We start from the raw sequence: 22,894 nt of genomic DNA on the forward strand, positions 1-22,894 counted from the left end.
CAGAGCCATTGTATGTATATTTGTACTTAGACATAATGTAAAAATATTTGTGGATATTGAAGGAAAAATTCTGAATGTTGTGGATATCAGTAACACTGAAGGCTAATGTGGATAATGCGTATTATCCTGCTGTTCAATCTGTTTTGCTGAGTATGTAATATATACATAAAATTTATAGCATGTGCACATATATATATACATACTTTCGAGTGATGTTGGAACACAAATTTTGCAAATATTACTCCTCCATATCCACAATACAATTGCAAGAGTTTGCTTTCCTCGTTCTTACCCCAGTCTCTAATTCTTTAATCTCTCTCCCTCATCACAACTGAATACAGAAAATGCTATGCAATGTTCCACATGTAGCTTCTGTCTTTCTCTGCCATATTACTGGGACACAGGCAGACATCTCTCTCCCTGCCCCCAACTCAGCCTAGGCTTTTTCCTGTCTCTTAACTCCACCAGTATAGCAGCGAGCTGAGCATGTGTATCTGTGTGCTCATAAAGGAGAAAGGGGGGGGGGGAGTGTGTAGGCCAAGCCTGCCTGTCGCCGGAGTTTTAGTTTGCATTCTGAAGAAAGGAGGAAGGGGAAGGAGGAGGGAGAAAGGAGGGAGAATGTCTTGTTTGTGGCTTGTCAGCAATTGCTTGAGACAAGCTTCCATGTGTGAAAGCTACTTGGCATGAATGCATGGGCCATACCAAGTCTTACGGCAGCAAAAGGGGGAGGCAGAAGAAAACCGAGAGCAGACCGGAGCAGACAATAGGACCTTAAAGTATTCCCCCTAAGTCGCTTTGATGTTGTCCTGGTGTCCTGGTACCAGGAGACCAAAGGACTTGAGGGAAAGGGTGTCTGTTGCCTTTTCTGTTTATTTCTCTTCACTTCCCTCCCCCCCTTCGTTCGCCTTGGCGGAATGATTCTCCAGAAATTCTCCTCATAACACACAATTTAAAAAAAGAGAAAGAGAGAGAGAGAGAAAGAGAGAGAGAGACGGAGGGAGGGAGAGTGAGAAAAATTGAGAGAGAGAGAGAGAAATTGAGAGAGAGGGGGAGAGAGAGGGAGAGGGAAAAGAGAAAGATTGTGTGAGAGAAAGAGGCCAAGGTAAGAGAGAGGCTACAATTTTTCCTTCGGTGGCGACAGAAGCAGCAGCCACAACAGAGACACAAGCACAAAGCTGGGTTTCTTTTGCAGGCAGCCTTGAGCTCTCCAAGCTTGGCACGGAGAGAGGGGCGGGAGGGGGAGTGTTGCACACTCCTTCGAAAGCACCGGCTGGGTGGCTAGTGCAGGCGGCCGGTTCTTTCAGAGTGTCTCGGAAGGGGAGACCAGGATTGCGTGGCTTTCCTCTCCCTTGCCTTGCGCGCTCGTTCCGCCTGTGCTTAGAAGTAGCTTTGGCTCGGCGTTGTTTATGACTTGCAGTTGCGCTTCTCTCGCCCCATTCCCCGCCTCCTCCTCCTTTGCCGCGTCTTTGGGCGAAGCCCAGGAGGAAAAGAAAGGGCGCGGGGGGCTGTTGTGTGTGTGGGGGGGAGGGAAGGGGAGCGCGGAAAAACAGGAGGCTTCTGCCTCGCAGCTTCCGCGCTTAAAGCTTCTCCCTTTCCCGCTACCCACCCCCCACCGATTTGTGTGTGTGTGTGTGTTTGTTCACAGGTCCAGACATTAAGGGACGGGGTTGCTGGGTTAGCCGCCGTGATCTCACCGCCAGCTACAGCCCTCTCGGCTCTGGCCGCGTGTGGCTTCTTTACCCCAAATCCAGCCGGGCTCCGCTGCCTCTGTTGCTTAAAAGCTGGGCAATTGCCCCGCGGCGTGAGTGCTCCGATCCGGAGCGTCGGGGCAGGGAAGGAGGGTTGGACGGGGAAGGGAAGAGGCAGCCCGAAACTTTTCCCAATAGGGATGGCGATCCCAGCCACCCGTGCCTCGGTTTCCCTCTTGTGTCTGTGTGTGCGCGCATTTCAAAGAATAAAGGATCACGCCCACCCGTGCAAATCGTTCCGTGGTGGTGTGGTTTTGTTTTGATGTTCTCGGGAAGGTCCAACTTGTCACGGCGTTTCGCTACTGTGTTTAAAAATCGCATTTCAGAATGCACGTTCACTGTCTTTAATAAAAATAGGAAGGGGTTATATAGCTCAAGCGCATCGTTTGGATAAAGGACACAAAGCTTTATTATTATTATTGTTATTATTGCACGCCCCCCACCTGTTGGCTTCTTGTCTTGTCTGTTGTGTCTTTTTGAAACTTTACCAGGCGATTAATACGGAGAATTAAGTGGGAGGAGAAATTGGAATTTTTCACCCGCCTCTCTAATTGTACATATGTTAAAAAAGAAAGAGAGAGAGAGAGAGAGAGAGAGAGAGATATGCCAGGAAAAAGGAGACCGTAAATCTTTTGTCATTGTTACATACAGATTGTGTGCTTTTGAATGTAGTGGAAGCATAAATAATGTTGCAAGGAAGGTTTATTTTGTGGGAGAAAAGAACAATTATGAATCTGGTAGATAAAAAACATTTATTTAAGAAATGAGATTATCATTTTTCTAAACTGCTTCCCAAATGTTGTGGTCTCAGTATAAGAGAACTGTTTATTCATACTGTGCTGATGCTTTTGTGGATATAACTTTGTGCTTTTAAGGTAGTCTTTAAAGAGCCAAAAGGGCATTACCAACCACTCCCTTAAAAAAACCCTCTTATTTTGTGGATTTTCAGTCCATATAAAATCGTGATAACATTTAACTGAAGCTTGAAGTGAATTTCCTAATGGTCTCTGTGCTTTTATTACATGCCGTCATTGTAGTATGCTTTTTGGGGGGGATAAATAACAAGAATTTGGAAATGCATAAAAAACTCTTGAATGGTATAGATGTTCAGAAGGCTAATACAACATGAGCCATACAGAAGCACACACTGAGAAAGAAATGTGTGTGGGGGGGGGAGCTCATGCTTTCCCAGCCAAGGCCTGAAGGAGAACATTTTGTGTGTGTGTGTGTGTGTTAAAGAATCTAAGCAGGATGGGAGAGGGGGGAGGGAGATTAAATTGCCCTGAGACCCTCCTCAGTCTAGCAAGGAAAATGGAGGCTCCTTCTCTTTCTGCAATGTGTAAAGCAGAAATCATGTCCAGCGTTGCTCCTAGTGTTCCTTTCACATGTATACTTTCTTTGATAGTATTTGTGTTATTAGATGTAGCCCACATATTTTAGGAAACTTTACAATATGGCTAGGGTGATCAATAACATCCTGAAGTGGGGCAAGGCACAGTAATAAATAATATTATTAAATTTAAATTTACTTCTAAGTACAGTAAAAGAAACTTGGAATATTTGAAGGAGTGCATGTTGGAGGGGGGGGGGAATAGATCAACAACAGAGAGGAGAAGGGAGCAATTTACCTGGATAGAAGACCTGTAAAGGTGAATGTGCTTGCACTATACAGTGACCTTAAATATGATGCTTTATGTATATATCTGGCAGCAAAACTGCACATTTATCTATGCTATTAAGTATTGTATATTTTTCATTGTACAAGTATACATCAAGAAGCTTCAACTATTTGAAGAAATATAGGTGAATTACATAGGTTAAAATATGCTCTGCAAAATTATACATTATGAAAAAGGAAAGACAGAATGGGAGTTTGAATATAGGATGAGTGGGTGATTCCAGTATAGGGCCAGTTTACTTCATGACCATTATTAAATATAAATGTTGACATAAAAGAGGATCATTTGTCACTTGTTGACAATAAGAGTGACACTACTGTTTGTGAAAAGGGATTGGTACATTTAACAAATGAAGAGAACTGGGAAGATAGTGCTTATAAAAAGTGAGTGAAGACTTCAGAAGAAGCTGTGGCATAAATAATGTAATGAAAAAGCAATGATCTTCAATCTCTTCTGCCTCTCACGTTAGCAAGCCATTGTTGCTCATGTTGTATTTTGTCTGGTACTTACTTGTGTACACTTTTCTCATATTGATAATACTATTAAATGTGCATCTAATTTTAAGTGTTTCTCATGGATATTATTTGTGTCAGAATAAGCAATCCTCAAATATGAAATACTTCTTTTCAAAGACTTTACAGGTACATTTTCCAAAAGTTTACTTCTTCCATGACACAGACATTGTTAATAGGGAAAATTAATGTACATGCTAATATTATAGTGGCTTTTTTCTTCTTCTGCTTTTAATGGGCAGATCCTTCATCCCTTCAAAACTATATTGTAATGGCAACCTTTTACATAAATACCTTAGAAAAAATGTGAAAACATATCATTTACATTTTGGAGAAAGTAAAATAATGTAACTCAGCAAAATAATGTGGAATCTTGAGTATTGGTACAGTATATCTTGCATGATTCCTTCTTATAGTGAAATGTAGTTTTTGGTCGATGAATTTGTTCAACTAGAATAAAACAAATGTTTCACTAGAAATAGACAGCAAGTTTGGTGTAGTGCTTCAGATACCAGCCTAGAAACCATTAGGCCTTGAATTCTATTCCTGCCTTAGGCACAAAGCCAGCTGGGTGACTCTGGCCCAGTCAGATCCTCTCAACCTGCAAGCAGGACTGGCAAACCACTTGGGAAGAAAACTGCAGGGACTCGTCCAGGCAGCCTCCAGAGGTACACACCCACCCACATACCTACACAAAACATTTTCAGAAATGCTGTTTTGTTTTTTAATTTTGATCAACTGGATCAAGAAACACTATATTGCCAAAAGTATTCGCTCACCCATCCAAATAATCAGAATCAGTTGTGAGCGAATACTTTTGGCAGTATAATGTATTTTACTTCAATGAGTTTTTTCTTTTTTTTTCCTCCCTCTCCAGGTTACAATTTTCAGCCAATGCATTATAACAACATTATTTCTGTTTACCAGGTAAACATATACTGCATACATAAAACTAAAAACAGAGTGGGTTTTGATCTCAGACTGATTTATTCCTGATAAAAGCATCTCACAACTTCATTTGTTTCTTTTACAATGGTTAAATATGCCTAAGGTGTGGGTTTGAAATAAATAAAAAATCTACGTCGCATATTATTGTTTCCCATTAAGAATTTCTATCTGCTTGATTGTAGCCTGTAATGCTGGTATCTACTCATGGCTTTTTGATGCCCTATTTAATTTCAATCTAGTTCCTATTAGGTAAATCACAAAGCTCAACAACAGTAATGTATTAATTGGCCCCTTGGTAGCAGACTGAAAATAAATGCTGCCAAGAAGTGTTAAGAGGAGAATAAAAATGGGGTGATGGTTTCTCTAAGGTAAGAAAGAAACCCCAAAAAGTATGTTGAAGTTAGCAAGGTCATAAACTGGTACCATTTGAAAATTTCATTTCTAGAAAAGACATCAGGATGATACTGCAGTTTTCCTAAAAGTAGATTTGAAGGGAAGTAAAAGGAAAATCCTTGTGCTGGATTTTATGTCTCTTTACTCTTTCAAAGTACCTTATTCTGATTAGATCTTTGCTTTAACAATAAATTCACTTATTAGTCAGCTGAAGTAGAACAAGTACTTCCTTTCCGTTTTATCTGATTTATATCCTGTCTTTTATTCAGAAGCAAAAGGCAGTCTAGATAGCCTCCCCTTTTCATTTCCCAGCACTATCACAACATAGCCTCGTTTTGTCTAAGAGGAAATGACTTCAAAAATCACCTGGTGAGTGTCTATTGCTGCAAGTTGACTTGAACTTACTGTTCCTGTGAAGTTCCTGTATTTACCTTAACTATTGCACTAGATCAGCTCCTTGATAAATTGTAGTCCAGATTGTTAGAATGAAGTGTATCTTATAATGTGGCTTTCTCCATCTTGATAGCTGCCAGATAACCATAATTCCTATCATAATTCCTATCATTCTCAGCCAGCATGGGCCTTACTTACTGCTTGGGATGAGGGATATTTTAGAACAACACACCTGGAAAATACTAGTTTGTAGAAGATTTCCAACATGCTGTATTGTGAATACACTAGTCTGTAGAAGACTGCCTGAGATATTGTAAAGTGTTGTAAAGATTACAGATAAGACTCTAAAGGAAAAGCCAAACCAACGAAGTATCTTCATGTGATTTTCATTGTGCCAATTTTATAACTGGAAATAAAAAAGAGAAGCTAAATATACCATGTTGGCTGCCAAGAGTCATCAGGTTACATTGGATATACATATAATAAATAGATAAACTGAATACAGGTAGTCCTCAACTTATAACAGTTCATTTAGTGACCATTCAAAGTTATAACATCACTGAAATAAGTGAGTTATGACCGTTTTTCACACTTTCAACTGTCACATGATTTACATTCGAATGCTTGACAACTGACTCACATTTATGACAGTTGCTGTTTCCAGGAGTCATGTAAATCACCTTTTGTGACCTGACAAACAAAATCAGTGGGGAAACCAGATTCACTTAATAACCATGTTATTACTTTAACAATTGCAGTGATTTACTTAACATGTGGCAAGAAAAGTCATAAAATGGGGCAAAATTCACCTAAAAAAATTCTCACTTAACATACATTTTGGGCTCAGTTTTGGTTGTAAGTTGAGGACTACCTGTACAATTTTTTAAAAATTGCAGGAACAGTACTGATGGTCATTTGCCTAATGATTTTTAAAAATTCATCTGCATGTCTCTGATTAATATTCTGGGCAGACTAGAGTTAACAGTCAACAGGTTTTTTTTTTCTTTTTAACCAGACTGTTCCACCAACATAGTTCCTGTCTAGCAGACATTCAAGCCACAAACTTTGTTATGTTCATGCTTTGCAAAATGGAATGACCACGTTATTTTGCTAGTCTTCTATTTGCTTCTGTTTACAAATATGCATACACATATACAGGAAACAAGATTATTATTGTTGTTGATGTTTGCTCTACCATGTGGATATATGTACTCAGATATCTCTGCTAAAGCAGTGTTCTTGTTTTATGCTTCACTGGGCCTGTGGGAGAGACAGTATGTTCTAGTGGATGAGGGTTAGGTCCTAGTAGTCAGAAGCATTTTGCTAACTTGAGGTATAACCTGAGGCAAGTTTGTAGTACAAGATTAACTCTTTACTTCTTCATTTCAGACCTATTTTTCAAGATAGAGACTAATTCTGTTACACAGTATGCATATTTTAATATAAAATATGTATATTTTATAGAGCCATTTGGGTGTGGAAGTTAAGGAGTTGGCCTAGAAACCAATACATTGTTTTAGTCTTGGTTTAGGTATGAAAAACCAGCTGGATGACATTGGGTCAGTCACTGTCTCTTAGCCCAATTCACCTCGCGGGGTTGTTGTGAGGAAAATAGGAAAAGGAAAGCTAAAATAGCATTATTTAGGTTCCCCTGTCTCCCTTTAATTCCACCTGTGTAATTGTTAAATATTAGAAAAAAGTTATTTGTTGTTAACTCTTATTGGTTACCGTAATATATATTACTGTTCCACCACATACCGGACATTGTGGGAGGTGCATGGTAGATTAAATACTAAAGTTTAAAATAAACAGTGTAATAGAATACTAAAATTATACTTGCATCAATAGTCTAGTAAAAGAGATACATTTCCTGAACACTGAGAATGGAAGCTAAAGGCAACTCCAGAGGTGATACTATATATTCAATAGTTGGAAGCAATGCCGGAGAATACCTTCTCTTACAGTCGGAAAGATGAATATAACAACCAAGACATCTTAACGAGGGATTTCCTGTCCATCTTAGCTGTTTAACGGTTGGTCTTCAAAGTCAACAGTAGCATCTTAAATTGTCTCCATAAGTAAATAAGTTCCCACTATAGATCTTTCTTTACAGACAATATGCAATGCCTGTGCCAGTTAGCAGCCTTTTTGCTGTATTTTGCACTAAGTACAACTTTTGGACATTTTTCATGGAAAGCATATTGCAACAATCAAGATGTAACAAAATCAAGGATAATCACAAGTTAAAATGATGTAGATAGCCTTCCAATAATTGTGTAAATTAATTGTGCATAATTAATTAGCTGTGAATTCAGTGATAATTGAAGATCAAAAACACATTCAAATAATAGGAAACTACTCTGTCAGAGAGTGTAACTCCTATCAAAAACTAGTTGAACCTTGATCCTTATGTCCAATTTCCTATTTAGTGAACAATCTCCCCAGAATTAGTGTGTCTACTTTGTATGAATTTAATTTAGGTAATTTTAATTTTAGGTCATTCTATTATCAGACAATATTTAAGGCTAGTGATACTTTCTTAGAACTCGATAGTAGGAAACAATAGAGGGGGATGTCATCAGCTATCACAGTTTATGTAGAAACATCATGCAAAGTAAGATAGAAACTTCTGGTACCTTGTTGATCAATAGTCTAGTTGTTGATGTAGGAGAGCAGGCTGAACCTGAGGGATGGTCAAATGCATCATCAGTTTTGTGTGTCTTTGCGCCCATAAGAGATCTAAATCCAGCCTCCCTTGAATTCTGTTGGCTCTTATCAACCACCAATTTGCTTTGACAGTAGTTAAGATTCTTGTGCAGAACTTAAGCTTGCAATAAACCTACGGATTCATTTGAACTGCCTGGTCTCCTGATTTTCTGTGCTTGACTGTTGAATTGTGGTCCCCAGTGTTGGAGGGAAAAGCCATCTGCTTCAGTTCCAAGCTGGGAGAAAGGCACTGGAAACAACATGGAGGCTGATTGGAAAGATGGTTTATTAAACAGAACCAAAACACAGTTCTGGGTCAGCTGAACAACTGGTTGAGTGAATAGATCTTTATAGGCTTCTGTGAAGTATGAGCTGTTCTGGGGGTGGCGCAATGAAGGGGCTTGTGTTCTGAAATGGTGTTGGGCAATTCCTATTGTGTCTAATGGCTTTTGTCCTGTGTTGAATCTTGGGTGAGGGGCTGTTTCTAATCCTATTACTCTGCTCCAAATGTTGCTGCAAGCAGTTTCAAAATATCCTGTATTGAATGAGTTTCTGCCTGCAGTATTTGCTTTGCTTATAAATAGAGCTATCTAGATAGTTGTCTTCCGCTTTCAATAAGCTCTTAGTGCTAATCATTAGTGCTAGAAGGGAGTGAGATTTTGCTTTCATTTTATATATGGTAGTTTGCACTGTAAGTGTTGGTGGAAATGTTCTTGGTTACTACAATTTAGTTTTAAACAATTAGACAGGTAGTCCTTAACATACAACCGTTCATTTAGTGACTATTCAAAGTTATAACAACATTGAAAAAAATAACTTATAACCATTTTTCACACTTAACAACCATTGCAACTTACCCATGGTCACATGATCCAAATTCAGATGCTTGGCAACTGGTTCATATTTATGAAAATTACCCAGGGTCCCAGGGTCCTTTGATCACTTTTTACAACCTTCTGATGAGCAAAGTCAATAGGGAAGCTAAGTTTACTTAGTAATTCACAGTACCTTAACAACTGTAGTAGTTCACTTAACAACTATGTCAAGAAAGGTGATAAGATGAGGCAAAACTCACTTAACAAATGTCTTGCTTAGCAACAGAGATTCTGGCCTACGTTATGGACTAAGTTAAAGACTATATTTATTTAGGAGAGCATTTCTGATGCCATATGTCCAAATACACATGCTCATAGCAAGAATATAATTCAATTTCCAGATAAATGTTGAACAGCTAAATGTTCATTAAAATTCTCTTAATAAAACTTTTCCTGTTGAGTACAAGAAATGATGGAAGCAACTTTGCTTAATGTAAAATAGATGTCCGTTTTCCTGAATTTTTAAAATTATGTCCAATATTTGCCTGAACTGGACACATTCTTTTGAATTACTCCTTCCAAACCTACTACACTCATCCTTACACACATCCTTCGAGCTGGATAGACTGAAAGGATTCTTCCATATGCACTATTCACACTGTTCTTGGAGGCATTCTGGATGTGTACCTCCCCAAAGTGATGGCTTTTTTTCTGAGATTTGCTGGTGGTTTTGAAGTGTACTACTACTGGTAATTAGTAAGTAAAGCAAAGCTGAGCTCCTCTAGTCTCTTAGAAGCTGCAAACTATAGTTTCCAAGTTATGAAAAGTTGCAAAAATACTTGCATAAAAAGTTCATTATTAGCAGCAAAAAAATGCCATGTTCATATCAGAATTGCTTCTCCCCATAATAAAAGTCTAAAAAAAGGCTTTGCTTGCGTGCCTTTCTGATAGTGGCCAGACATTGACTATGCATGAACAAGTATTACCATTGTGTTTTCTTTTTCTTTTGTATACAGTGTAGCACATAATGATTTTTGTTACATCAGGAGCGTCAGGGCACAGTACAATGTCTGAATCAGTGGTGGGATTCAAAAATGTTTACTACCAGCTCTGTGGGGGTGGCTTGGTGGGTGTGGCTTGGTTTGGTGGGCATGGCCAGGGAAGGATACTGTAAAATCTCCATTTCCTCCCCACTCCTGGGAAAGGTTACTGCAAAATCCTCATTCCCTCCCGATCAGCTGGGACTCGGGAGGCAGAGAATAGATCGGGGCGGGGCCAGTCAGAGGTGGTATTTATCGGTTCTCCGAACTACTCAAAATTTCTACCACTGGTTCTCCAGAGGTGGTCAGAACCTGCTGTATGCCACCTCTGCTTGGAATCCTGTAATTTGTACCAGAAAGCAGACATTCGTGTGTGGTGGTTCCTGCAGCATTACTAACCAGCAGAAGTGAAGATGATCAGAGGTTAGCTTCACACGGTTTGTCAGGACATGAGAAAGGAAAATGAAGGAAAACTGGGTCCTATATGATATGGTTTTGATATAACTATTAGCTGTATTTTCTGTGTCTAAATACGTTGTTAAAAATGTACCCGTATATACTCGAGTATAGGCCGACCCGAATATAAGCCGAGGCACCTAATTTTACCACAAAAAACTGGAAAAGTTATTGACTCGAGTATAAGCCTAGGGTGGGAAATGCAGCAGCTACCGGTAAATTTCAAAAATAAAAATAGATACCAATAATGTTTTTGAATATTTATTTCAAAGAAAAACAGTAAACTAGCGGTGTATTCAATGAAATACTTCACTCACCTCATGATGCTGATGTCCCGCTGTGATGATGATGTCCCGTGCAGCCGCGGGAGCGATGTCCCGCCTCCTATGACACACGGCACAGTGATTCCTATCATTGGATCACTGTACCAGAGGAGGTGGGACATCGCTATGTGGCTGCTTGCCATAACAAGGAGGAGGTGGGACATCGTTGCAGAGCGGCAGGAGGGGGAGGAAGGGGAATCGTAAGACAGCCCTGCATTACATTAGAACGTGAGGAGGGGGGATGGTGCGGTGCGCGCTGCGCGGCAAACTGACACAGAGGGAGGGGAAACTCACAGGGGCACTGGGCCATTCACGAGTGTCACCCAGCGGCATGGCCCCGCCCCTTTTTCTCCTCCATTTCGGGCAAATTTTTCACTGACTCGAGTATAAGCCGAGGCGGCTTTTTTCAGCCCAAAAAGTGGGCTGAAAAACTAGGCTTATACTCGAGTATATACAGTACTAGTTTGAAGAAGTAAAATATGGAATAAATGGAAGTTCCAAGAACCAAATTTCATAACTATTTTCTGAGAGAATATGTTTTTATTATCTTTGTCCTATATTTTGATATTTAGTTGCATTCTTAAAAAAGGATAGATGTGTTAGGATAGGACAACATATTTTTTTAAAATGTTGATAGAATTAATATGTGGTGTGGGTGTATGTACACAAGTAATAAATATGCAATTTCCATTGAGTACTTACTCCTGACAGTTAATAAAAACAAAAAAAAATTAACATGTTAATAGTTTGACTGGAGCAAATCAGGATCGGGAAGCTAGCACAAATGAAATCAGTGTTCATTCCTAAGGATAATTAATCTGAGTTCAAACTGCATAGTTTTACTATGAATATTTAAGAATGGTAAGATAAGTTAAACCTTTCCTAACCACCTGATAATTCTTTCTTACGATTCTTCTTCCCTATCTTTACTAGCAAAGATAAACAGAAGATTTGATTCGCAATGAATAGTTCTACTCTACACTAAGAGAATATACTTGAATATTTTGTCCCTGGCCAATACAATTTTGCTGCTGTTAAAGCTTTTTAAAGGGTAGTTGCATCATAGATTCAGTGTTTAAACAAATGCTACTTACTTTTATATATTTCATATAGCCCTTAGCAACAGGTAGGAGCAACATTCCCCTCTAAGGACACATCTACGCAAGGGATTGATACAGAAAAAGTTGTTAATATTTTCTTCAGCATCTGCTAATGTGTAGAAGAGTGTTCCAGATATTGGAATGTGTGTTTAATAATGCATTTCAGGAAATACAGTATGTTATCCTTTTAAGGTACCTTATTTCCTTATATAATTGTATTAAAGTTTTCCATTTCTTTAACTAAATAATAAGAAAAAATAACAGTGGGGATTCATATATTATTTTTCTAGTGGACCTGTTTAGTTTACAGTCAGTGAAAATGCAGATAGATATTAAGAAAACGACACTAAAATGAAACAGGGACTGAAAACAAAGTCCAACCTAAATTTCTTCTTCAGATCTTGCAGAAGGGAAGCGAAGCACAATAATATCAGTTCCAGCCAGTTTCACAAGTGAAATAATGAGATTTCACAGCCGTATTCTAAGATAATAATTTCCCTTCAAGCCATAATGATGGGCAAATGAAAACAGTCAGAAAACATTCAGAGAACTGGTCATCAATAGCAAGATTTTTCTAATTAATATGTGGTAATTAAAACCGTTATCCAATACAAATATGGAAGTGTTAGGTCCAATGGGAGGAATTGTGGGAAGTCCCTTTCCTAATACGGCATGTTTTTAGCAGTTGTTATAGAAAATAATTTTGCATATGTCATAGATTTTTTATACATTACTAAAACTTTCATCTGTGTAACATTTAGCTGGATGAAACAGTGCATCATAAGGCAAAAAATTTTGAACCAAGGAACCCCAAATGGAATTTGTTCAAAAACTGGACCCACGACTCCCATGGGATAGAAATTTGGTAAATTTCTTATCGCTTCACTGCTACTGTGCTGCTGCTCAAGCGCCTAGAACAGAGCTGTCAAACTAGCAACTGAGGGCTGCATCACAAACTGCCACGCCCACGCTTGGTTTAGCAAAGGGGAAAAAAGTCCCAATACATCACATGACGCTACCATTACGACATGAGTTTGACACCCCTGGCCTCGAGGTTCAGTAGAACAATCTTGCACTAGCCTGGAAAGACCAGTCTCTCCTTCAGCCAATGGAGGTGAGGTAGATTAATCCTACACTAGTCCTCTGGAGGCTGGGTAGACTGGCCCTGCCATTGGCTGCCAGAGGCAGTTAGGCTGGCAGGAAGTCAGAAGTCACACCTGGTCCTACTGCTCTTTTGCCCTTGATCATTTTGTGATCAAGAAAAAAGATAAAGTACCCTGAAAAGAGTATTCCATTATAGTTGCCATCTTTGGCTTATAATCGCAACTACCCTGTGAGGTAAACTACCAATCCTGTGAAACACATATATTTGAGAATGCTAAACTAAAAACTTAAATTGGTGCATGAAATGTACTAAATCCAGATCACAACTTAATTGTATTGCATCTATGATTCTCACAATTGCAACCAATCAACAAACATTGATATCTTATTAATATCAATTCAGACCAATTCGGTGAATATTTGATTCACATTCTCTATTTGAATTTCCATTTGAAATACCTATTTTTTTAAACAAGTATTCACATTTTTGTGATCTGAGGGTCACATTAAGCTTTAAATGAAATACCAGCATGCAAAAATGAAGATCGTTTATAGTTGTTTTGAAAAACATAGCCTGTAAACATGACTATCCTGCATCAATAGGCTCTGCAAACAGCAGTTGAATAGGCAAACTGAAATTTATGTAGGCATCTGTCTGTTTGTCTTTGTCTGTCTGCCTCTCTCTGTTTTTACTGTTATGGTGCTTAAATATGGGATTCAATATGCTGTTAATTTATGTAGTTCTTAATCAACTAGGTATATATTTTTGATTTCTAAATAGTTTTGGTATTACAAGGCTAGATGCAACAAGAAGGCTGGGAACATATATCTGTACGGCATAAAAAAGTAAAATGCTCATTTCTGTTACAATGCTGGATGAAATACTTTATGCAGGAGCAGGCACAGCTATGTGTATCCTTATGCTAATAGAAATAGAAATGTCCCTGCCTCATGCTTTGCATTCGCTTCCTGGCTTTAACTTACTTTCTCTGTCATCCTTGGAAATCATTAATTAAGCTTCTTACTGAAGATTTCTTGTTTATTTCAGTGTTCCACCTGCATATTTGCCTACACATTGAGTTACACACCATACCATCAAGCTGTCTCAAAGCATGGAAATATTTTTATAATCCCTGACAGCCATGATAAACATTGCTCCTTAGGAATAAACAAACAAGATGCACACCTTGTTATTAATTGCATTTTATAACAGACAGACCTTTGCCACTCATCTGCAGGAGATTTTTTTCAGCAGTTCCTTGCTAGCAATTTGAAGTATTATTGATGTAGATTAAGTGGACGTAAAATTTCACGTGATTCTTGCTGAATGATATATTGAGTGATTATCAAGGAAGCTCTATGTGTGTGTTGCAAATCTGTTTCTTCAAAGGAAAATTTATTCAGATGCATTGCCTACGGTCAGTCACATTTTGAAGGAAAAGATCTGCCAAATATTTTCCCAGGATTTGTGTTCTTTGTCCTGGTGCATTTTAATGAGAAAGGAGAAACAATGGTGGTTATTTCAGAAATGGAATATATTGATACTCAGTGCTTACTCTGACATTAAATGCAATTAAGTGACATTAAATGCAGTGAGCAGAAGGAAGATTTTGAAAGCCCTGACTTTTGGAGATTATGATGCTTTTGAAAATCCTGAATGGAATTTAAATGTGCTTATGCATGAATGTAAAATTGAGCACAAACCCTGGAACGGCAATCCTGAAATATGCAGTTATCTTTCCTTAGAGAAGAAGGCAAGGCTAAAGCTATGACACTTCAGTCAGTTGCTCTTACTGGAGGCTGCATAAAGGAGGGAGAACTTTTGGGGGCTTCCTTTGTCCTTTCTGTGGGAGTTTTATAAATATGTCCATTTTAGTGTTCTTTAAAGAAAAATGCACATATTGGAAATACCATGTCTAATAGATACAGGCGGTGAATTTTTATTGTAGAATTGTTATTTGATTAAAATAATGTTAAATATGATTGTTGTATCTGATAAATACATTTACTACTAAAAAAAAGGGCAATGCTTCTAGGTAATTTATATGGGTATTAGTCATTTAATGGAGAAGCATTTTACAGGCACATTTTTGTTATTTCTTTTTGCTGATGATATTCATTTTATGTTAAACTCCATTATTTCTGTTCCGGGGGAAAAAGTATTAGAGATCTAATAGGTAAAGTATGTTTTAAGTTCCTCTTTCATGTAAGAAATAAATTTACTAAGAAAAATCCTTGAAAACCAGGTTCAAAGCTGCAAATCAGATCAACCACAGTATCTTTTTTGTATAGTCTAATTCTGTACATAGCTGTTCCTGTACATAGCTGCTCAGAAGAAATCTCCACTATTTAATCAATTATCCCTGATAATGTACATTGGATTCAGGCTTGTAGACATTTCTAAATAAATATTCTCAGAAACACTTCTTCACCATCTTGCAAATGTTTTACAACACCATGCCTTCATACTTTTTTGGCTATGATTCCTATCAAACTTATAATGAAGAGATATATAATACAAGACCTTACAATTGCCTGCAGTCGAAGAAAGCCTTAGAGGTGACCATCAGAAATTTTCATTTGTTTTTAACCATATTGTAATAGTTAATATGACAAAGGGGTAAGTTATTAAATTCATAAATATTAGGTAATAGTCATATACACTACATTTACTTCTGATTATATTTAAAATTAAAAAGATGGGATTACTCTTAACCTGCAACTTGTGGCATTGTATATAACAGCTAAGGATAGCTTTGGGTCATTTTATAAATTATACCAGTTCCACAAAGCAGTGATGAATACTAGGCAGAGAAAGTTGCGCATTATGCCATAGAGTTGTCCTTCCTTTGCAAGAAAAGAGAACACACTAAAAGTTGAGCAAACCATTGACTCTAGTGTCACATTGTTTTGTGTCCTAGTGACATAGTTTTCAGATCATCTCTGGTCAACTTTTTGAATGCATCTTAAATATAGTATTGGAAATTGTTACAGAATCTGTTGGAAAACAAAGTGCATAGATGATGTTTATTTCCCTTCTCTCATTCTTACAAAAATAACTCAGGATCACCAGTGAGCTAGATGATTGAATAAGAATTTGACCCTGCGGCTTCTGAGTTCTAGTACACTAAATGAGCTTCTATATCACCAATGCAGTCATATGACATAAATAGCAATGGCAAAGTCTAGTCAATTTACAGCTATGGAAAGATCGTATTTGGATGCCTGAAATTCCATCTGTTGCAGAATGCAATCATTATCATTATGTAACCTAGGTGCAGCTAGGTGCTCCAGAAAATAGATAGCTTTCACTTTTCTTAAAATATTCGAAAGGCATCCATTAAAAAAAATGCAGCTGACTTCTTGTATTTTGTGCCAGTGTGAAGAACTAGAACAAAGATTGCAGAAAAGCACACTTGAGTTGTACTTTTCCAACTATTAAGTTCTGTTCTGAATGAAGTGATAGCATTGGAAGGTGACAGGTGTCTATTCAAACAAGGGCAAGCTGCCATCTGTCAGAAATGCAGTGATTGCATCTTACATAGTAGACTTTATCTTGAGCTGGAAGTGAAATATATGACCCCTATGGTGTCCAGTTCTGTAATAAGTAAAACACTACAAAGATAATTAAAAAGATTTAAAAAACGTAGTATAATTCTAGTAAAGTGTGAAAGAGGTAGCCATGAGGAATGGCTATCACCATATTATACTCAATTAATGTTATTCATTTAAAACAATTGATATTAAGTAGATAAAATGTTGTATTTGGAAGTATTTAGTATTGGTTCAGTTCTAGGGAGAACTAATTTATGGAACCTGCCTAATTTTCATTGTTGAAATATTTTGGTTTGGGATACAGAGTACATATCTCATCCTTTAGGCCAGGCCTGTCAAACTGATAGCCGGGGGCCAGATATGGCCCATGCAGGCCACGCCCATCCCAGCTCTGCAAAGGCAAAAAACATTGTGATGATATGTCACAATGGCTTGCTTGCAATGCTAGTGGGTTTGACACCCCTGCTTTAGGCTCTGTGTGCCAAAGTAAAATGAATTCTCTTCAAAGCATGATTTGGTAATACATAGAATACTGGATTAATTTTGTGTAATTTATTATAATATCACATTCACAAGAATTGAAATTTTGGTTCAGCTAAAGTAAGTAGCAGATATTACAACTTTCAGGGAATGTACTTTCATAAATGGCATTACTGGGGCAGTAATTTCTCCTATGAAAAAGATATTAGAGTTTGGAGACTAAGAAGAACATAGTGGAAGAAAATGTTCAGAACAAATATCCCATGTGAAAGCAAAATGAAAGAGCAAACATTCAAATAATGTATATTTTTATTTTTTAATCATCCTGGTATTTCTGCTGGACTCTAGGAAGTCATATTTGAGGATATAAATGAGATCACTTGGCTTAATTAGTTCTAAGCTTAATTAGTAGCAATTATCCCAACATGGGAGTAATACTGAAGTAGGAAGCACTGAGTCCTTGAACAGATAGATCTCTAATTGGTGTTACAATATTGTAATTAAAGCCAGTTTATACTCTTCTGCCTCGGCAAGTGATTTGTTTTATGTCTGATTAAACAGGGAGTCCAGCAGCCTCAAGGAGATCACTGAACACTGGTTCAGAAAACAGTTTTCTCTCTAAGGTTATTAGCTGTGAGTGGTTGGGGGTATCAAATGTATATAAAAATTGTACAATTTTAATTTTAACCCAGTTTAATCTAGTGGCTAGAAATCAGGAGACAATGAATTCTAGTTCTCTGTTAGGCATGAAAGCTGACTGGGTGACTTTGAGCCAGTCATTCTTTCTAAGCCAATCCAACTCTGTTGCTGTTGTTATGAGGGGCATAGGAGGGTACATCCACTATTTTGAATTATTTATACATAGTAAAGGTGGAATATAAATATAAAAATGTATGAGTATTCCATACAGTCCATTTTAATTCCACAAAACTTTAGGATATCCATGATTATCTTCACTTCCATCAGTTTGTAGATTTTGAAAGTATTGCAGGAAATTGTTTATTTTTTAATGTATTGTTTGGTGGATTATGTTATTTTGTAAACTGCTTAAGAACAAAAGCAGTAAACTGAAGCAGTGTGGAAATCAATGTCTGATATTAATCTTTGTTCCAGCTGCAAGTCTTGGAGCATCAAAACTTCCTTCCCTTACCCTTTCCTTACGAAAGGAAAACAAGAAAATAAAAATCGTCAGTACATTGGGCTTCAGCATTTACAGTATCACCCTTGCTTTATTTGGCTCTTCTTTTAAATGGGAAATAAGGCTGGGGACTAGGAGAAGGAGGAGGAAACATTTCCCATGAAGCCTTAGAAAGAAAAACAAGCAAACCACCAACTAAAGCCATAAATACAGACTCACCCACCCCTCCTTCACAGTAGTTTAAGCTATGTGATGGGTGAGCTAGAAATAAATCAGCTTAGCTTTCTAACATATTATAGGATTGCTAAGGTCGAAAAATGCTTTCAAAGTGATATAGATACGTGCAATTTGTGTTTTTTGTTAGTTTATTATCTTTCCTTCCTTTCTTCCTTCCTTCCTTCCTTCCTTCCTTCCTTCCTTCCTTCCTTCCTTCCTTCCTTCCTTCCTTCCTTCCTTCTTTCCTTTCTGGCACTTGAATGTCCACTGTTGCAAGTACTTATGAATTTATAGCATAATATTATTTGACCTAGCACATGAAATTTTATATAATTATTATTAAAGTATACATTTGTTTAAATGTAAATGTCTATTTCACAGTCAAGTAAGATTTAGTTACTTTAGTTGCTTCTATTTGAATGGAGAAATATCCTACAATTTTTATATAATTCCCAAAATAGACTTAACATGGTTGAAACAATAAAACAGAATTCTTCTCCCCTGGATTCATATGGTATGCCATATACATTTTGCATCATTAATTGTGATGTTTGTTACCTCAAAAAATATTAAGTATTACCTTAACATCAAAAGGTTGTCCAGTTGATTTTTATCTAGATATGAATATAAGGATTCACAATTTTGCCTGCCTTTGTTAGCAGCCATTCTAGTCCTATTCCTTGACCTTGAAACACAGAGGCCAGTGTTATCACATAATGTTAAGTATATAACAAATAAACTACATTGGAATTTTGTGTCACTCAGACCAAAAGAGGAAGGAAGAACTCTACCTCCATTATATGTTAAAACATTATATTTATGAATTTGGACAAAAATAATTTCACCTAAGATTTTGTTTTTCCACTACTTGATACCAGTACTTGGGAAAATCCTGGAAAAGGTAATCAAACAATGAAATTGCAAAGACTTAAAAAAGGAACAAGATGATTATTAGAAGTCAGTATGGGTTGTTTAAAGATCATAGTTACACCAGAAAAATCTTGATGTTTTTTATAGCCAAAATGACTAAAAAGATGTACACGGTGGCTAATAGATCAAGAGAATGCTTGAAGATATTTGATAAAGTTGATGATAACCTCCTTCATGATAAAATGGAATAGGGGATGAATGAGCCTACTACCAGTTGAATTTATAGTTGATTGAACATCCATGCCTACAACATGGCTCTTAATTGATAAAAGTGTCCCTGTGGGTTTAACGCTACTAGTTGTGACTAACTTTAGGGGTCAGTCCTCTTCTCCATTTCTTAAGCCAAAGACCAGCATTGTCCAGAGACATTTCTACAGTTATGTGGCCAGCATGATATCATGTCGCAAGCATACAGTGAAACATTGGAACATTGTTACCTTCCTGCATGCTTATATGTGGTACTTATTCAGCTACTTGGTTTTACACACTTTTGGGTGGCAAGAGCTGGGACTTCATCTTGTGCCACTTAAATCTCAAACTGCTGAATTGAAGATCTTTAATGGTCTAAGACTCAGCATCCTAAATGGCAAGAGGTATATGCAGTGAGATAACTCAGGAGTCCAGCACTCATGAATATTTCCTGAATATGTTATATAAGGGAATAAAAGGGATGATCAACAAATTTGCAGATTATAAAGCTGGGTTGGGAAGGGGCATGTTGCTAATCCCTCAGAATGCAGGCTCAAGGTTGGTCTTATACAATAATACACACAAATCATGAGACAGGTAAGGTTCTGCATTTGGGTAGGAAGGGAAAATCCGATGCAGAGGTACAAAATGGATGGTGCACTTGTGAGAAGGATCTGGCCATCCTAGTAGACCACATAAGGTTTTATCTTCACTCTTCTGAATTATGTATGAGCCCATAGGGTAGAATTGCACCTGCCAAAAGAACCAACACAATGGTGGGCTGCATCTACAAAGGTAGGGATCATGTAGTTCTGCTCCATGTTGCATTAGCCATACTTCAAATTGGAACAATGGGTCCAGTTCTGATTACCCCAATGCAAGAGGGATGCTGAGGAATGATAAACAATCCAGAAAAGAATGACAAGGAGGGTGAGAGCTTGAGGCTAAATCTTTGAGGAATAACTAAATGATGTATTTTATTTAAAGGAGACTAGTATAAGGAAGACATAATTCCAGTCTTTGAAAGGCTGTCTTTACGGAAGAAGATATGAGTTCTTCAGCTCTTGCATGAGAAGCGAAATGTCTTCAAAGAAAACCAGGAAAGTGCAGTTGCCTCTTGAAAAAGCACCTTTGTGACAACTATATCCTGGATGACTGAGAATCTCCAAATGTTATGGAACTATTCTTCATAGCTCCCAAAAACAGAACAAAAATCAATGGATAAAATATTTATAGAGAGATTCAAATTTGAAATAAGGAGTGATTTCGTAACATAAACATTCTCTACATGGGGCTGCCCTTGAAGAGCATTCGGAGACTTCAGCTTGTCCAGAATGCAGCCGCGCGAGCGATTGTGGGTGCACCTCGGTACACCCACATTACACCTATCCTACACGAGCTGCACTGGCTGCCTGTTGGGCTCCGGACACGCTTCAAGGTGCTAGTTGTTACTTTTAAAGCCCTACATGGTATTGGACCTGGGTACTTGAGAGACCGCCTCCTGCCAATTACCTCCCTACGACCAATTAGATCCCACAGATTAGGCCTCCTCCGAATACCATCTGCTAGCCAATGTCGACTGTCAACCCCTCGGGGGAGGGCCTTCTCTGTGGCTGCTCCGGCCCTCTGAAACGATCTCCCCGTGGAGATCCGGACCCTCACCACTCTTCAGGCTTTCCGCAAAGCCATTAAGACCTGGCTGTTCCGGCAGGCCTGGGGCTGATGAGTTCCCAGCCCCACTTGAATTGTTGCGACTGTTGCTTTGTTTTTAACTTGTTTGTCTTTTTGTTTTGTTGTTTGTATTCCCCTCCACCTTTGTTTGTTAGCCACCCTGAGTCCCTCGGGAATAGGGCGGCATACAAATGGAATAAACATTTCCAAACATTTCCAAACATAAGAGTTACTAAGCAGTGGAACAGCCTGCCTCCTAGAATTGTTGCTGTTGTATTACTGGAGGTTCATTAGTAAAGATTGGACAGTTATTTGCCTGGGATGATTTGACGACTCCTGCTCTAGGCAGGGCTTAGACTAGAAGACCTCTAACACCCCTTCCAATACTATGATTGTATGAGTGGTCCAAAGCATAACCAAAAATACTTTTATAAGTTTCATGTTTGTTCTAGTTTTAGAGCAAGCTAAAGCAGCACTTTGTTGAATGCCAGATATGATTTCCTGGTCATGTGGCAATCTGTCAATTGCTTTTATAGAAACCATTTCTCCTTGAACTGTTAATAGCTGCAACATGTTGTAGTTTTCTCTTTAGTAGATGCAAGAAAAAAATCTTTACCTATTTAATTCTTTATGGCCATGAAGCAGTTAAAGCTGCATATATTCTGTCAGAAAGTATGATTCCATTTAAAAGCGTCTCATAAGCATAGAAAAACATTATCTACTCAGTATTTTTTTCTTTACTTTCTTGCTTATTCTGACCCCTCCTTGTTCAAGAGTTCTTTTTAAACAGCTTTGTAAGTAGAACAGAAATTTCAATGTTTCTATTAACAATCATTCAGAACAAATCATTCAGTATAAAGATCATTATAGAGGCCTGTGAATGCACATTTTTACTTCATATCTTGTATAACACAGAGAACAAGGACAGTAATACAACTCATGTAACATATTGTTTCATCAGGTTTCATTCTTGCTCTGTCCATGTAGCTGAAATTGGAGTACAGTTAGCATTACCTTGTTTTCGTAGAAATTCTGCCAGGGTTCATTTGGGAAGTCTCTTGTCCAGGTAGCCTTTATATCATGCAAAATGGAGTGGGGGGGGGAGGAAATAGGTCTCTATTCCCATTCATTACATCCCTATTAACACAACTCTCCCATTTTTAGAGGTTCTTGTTGGGGGGAAACATGAGATAGAAGCTTTGTTGGATATGTTCTTCCTCTTGAGTTATTTCTAAAAATAATGTCAGGATATAAATAAAAATGTCAAAACAATCTCAAATCTCTGCAAAACTGAGTTGTTGATTGTAGATAATTGAATTGCCTAAATTCCTGGTCTGAGCTTTGGATGTTACATTCCCCACTAAGCATGCAGATCTACAACTTGGAAGGTCCTGGTGGATTCACAGTTCCTGCTCAGGTAGTTGATTGGAAGGTGTAGTCAGGGCCCCAAGCTTTGCTTTTTGGACTCAGGCCAAGCCTTATTTCATACTTAGACTGT

General features: G+C 37.9%; 1 protein-coding gene across 1 annotated transcript in view; it reads left to right on the forward strand.

The window, feature by feature from the left end:
* The first annotated feature begins 1,083 nt into the window (after positions 1 to 1,083).
* The window catches only part of LOC148044375 (uncharacterized), a 94,507-nt gene continuing 72,696 nt past the window's right edge, over positions 1,084 to 22,894 (forward strand). The window contains exon 1 of the mRNA XM_087721500.1: positions 1,084 to 1,102. The gene's annotated coding sequence lies outside the window, so the exon portion shown is untranslated. The remainder of the gene's footprint in view (positions 1,103 to 22,894) is intronic.

The sequence above is a fragment of the Thamnophis sirtalis genome, unplaced genomic scaffold (assembly GCF_051295495.1).
Source record: "Thamnophis sirtalis isolate CommonGarterSnake01/CBP01778 unplaced genomic scaffold, rThaSir2_p1.2 scaffold_8, whole genome shotgun sequence".
Taxonomy (NCBI): domain Eukaryota; kingdom Metazoa; phylum Chordata; class Lepidosauria; order Squamata; family Natricidae; genus Thamnophis; species Thamnophis sirtalis.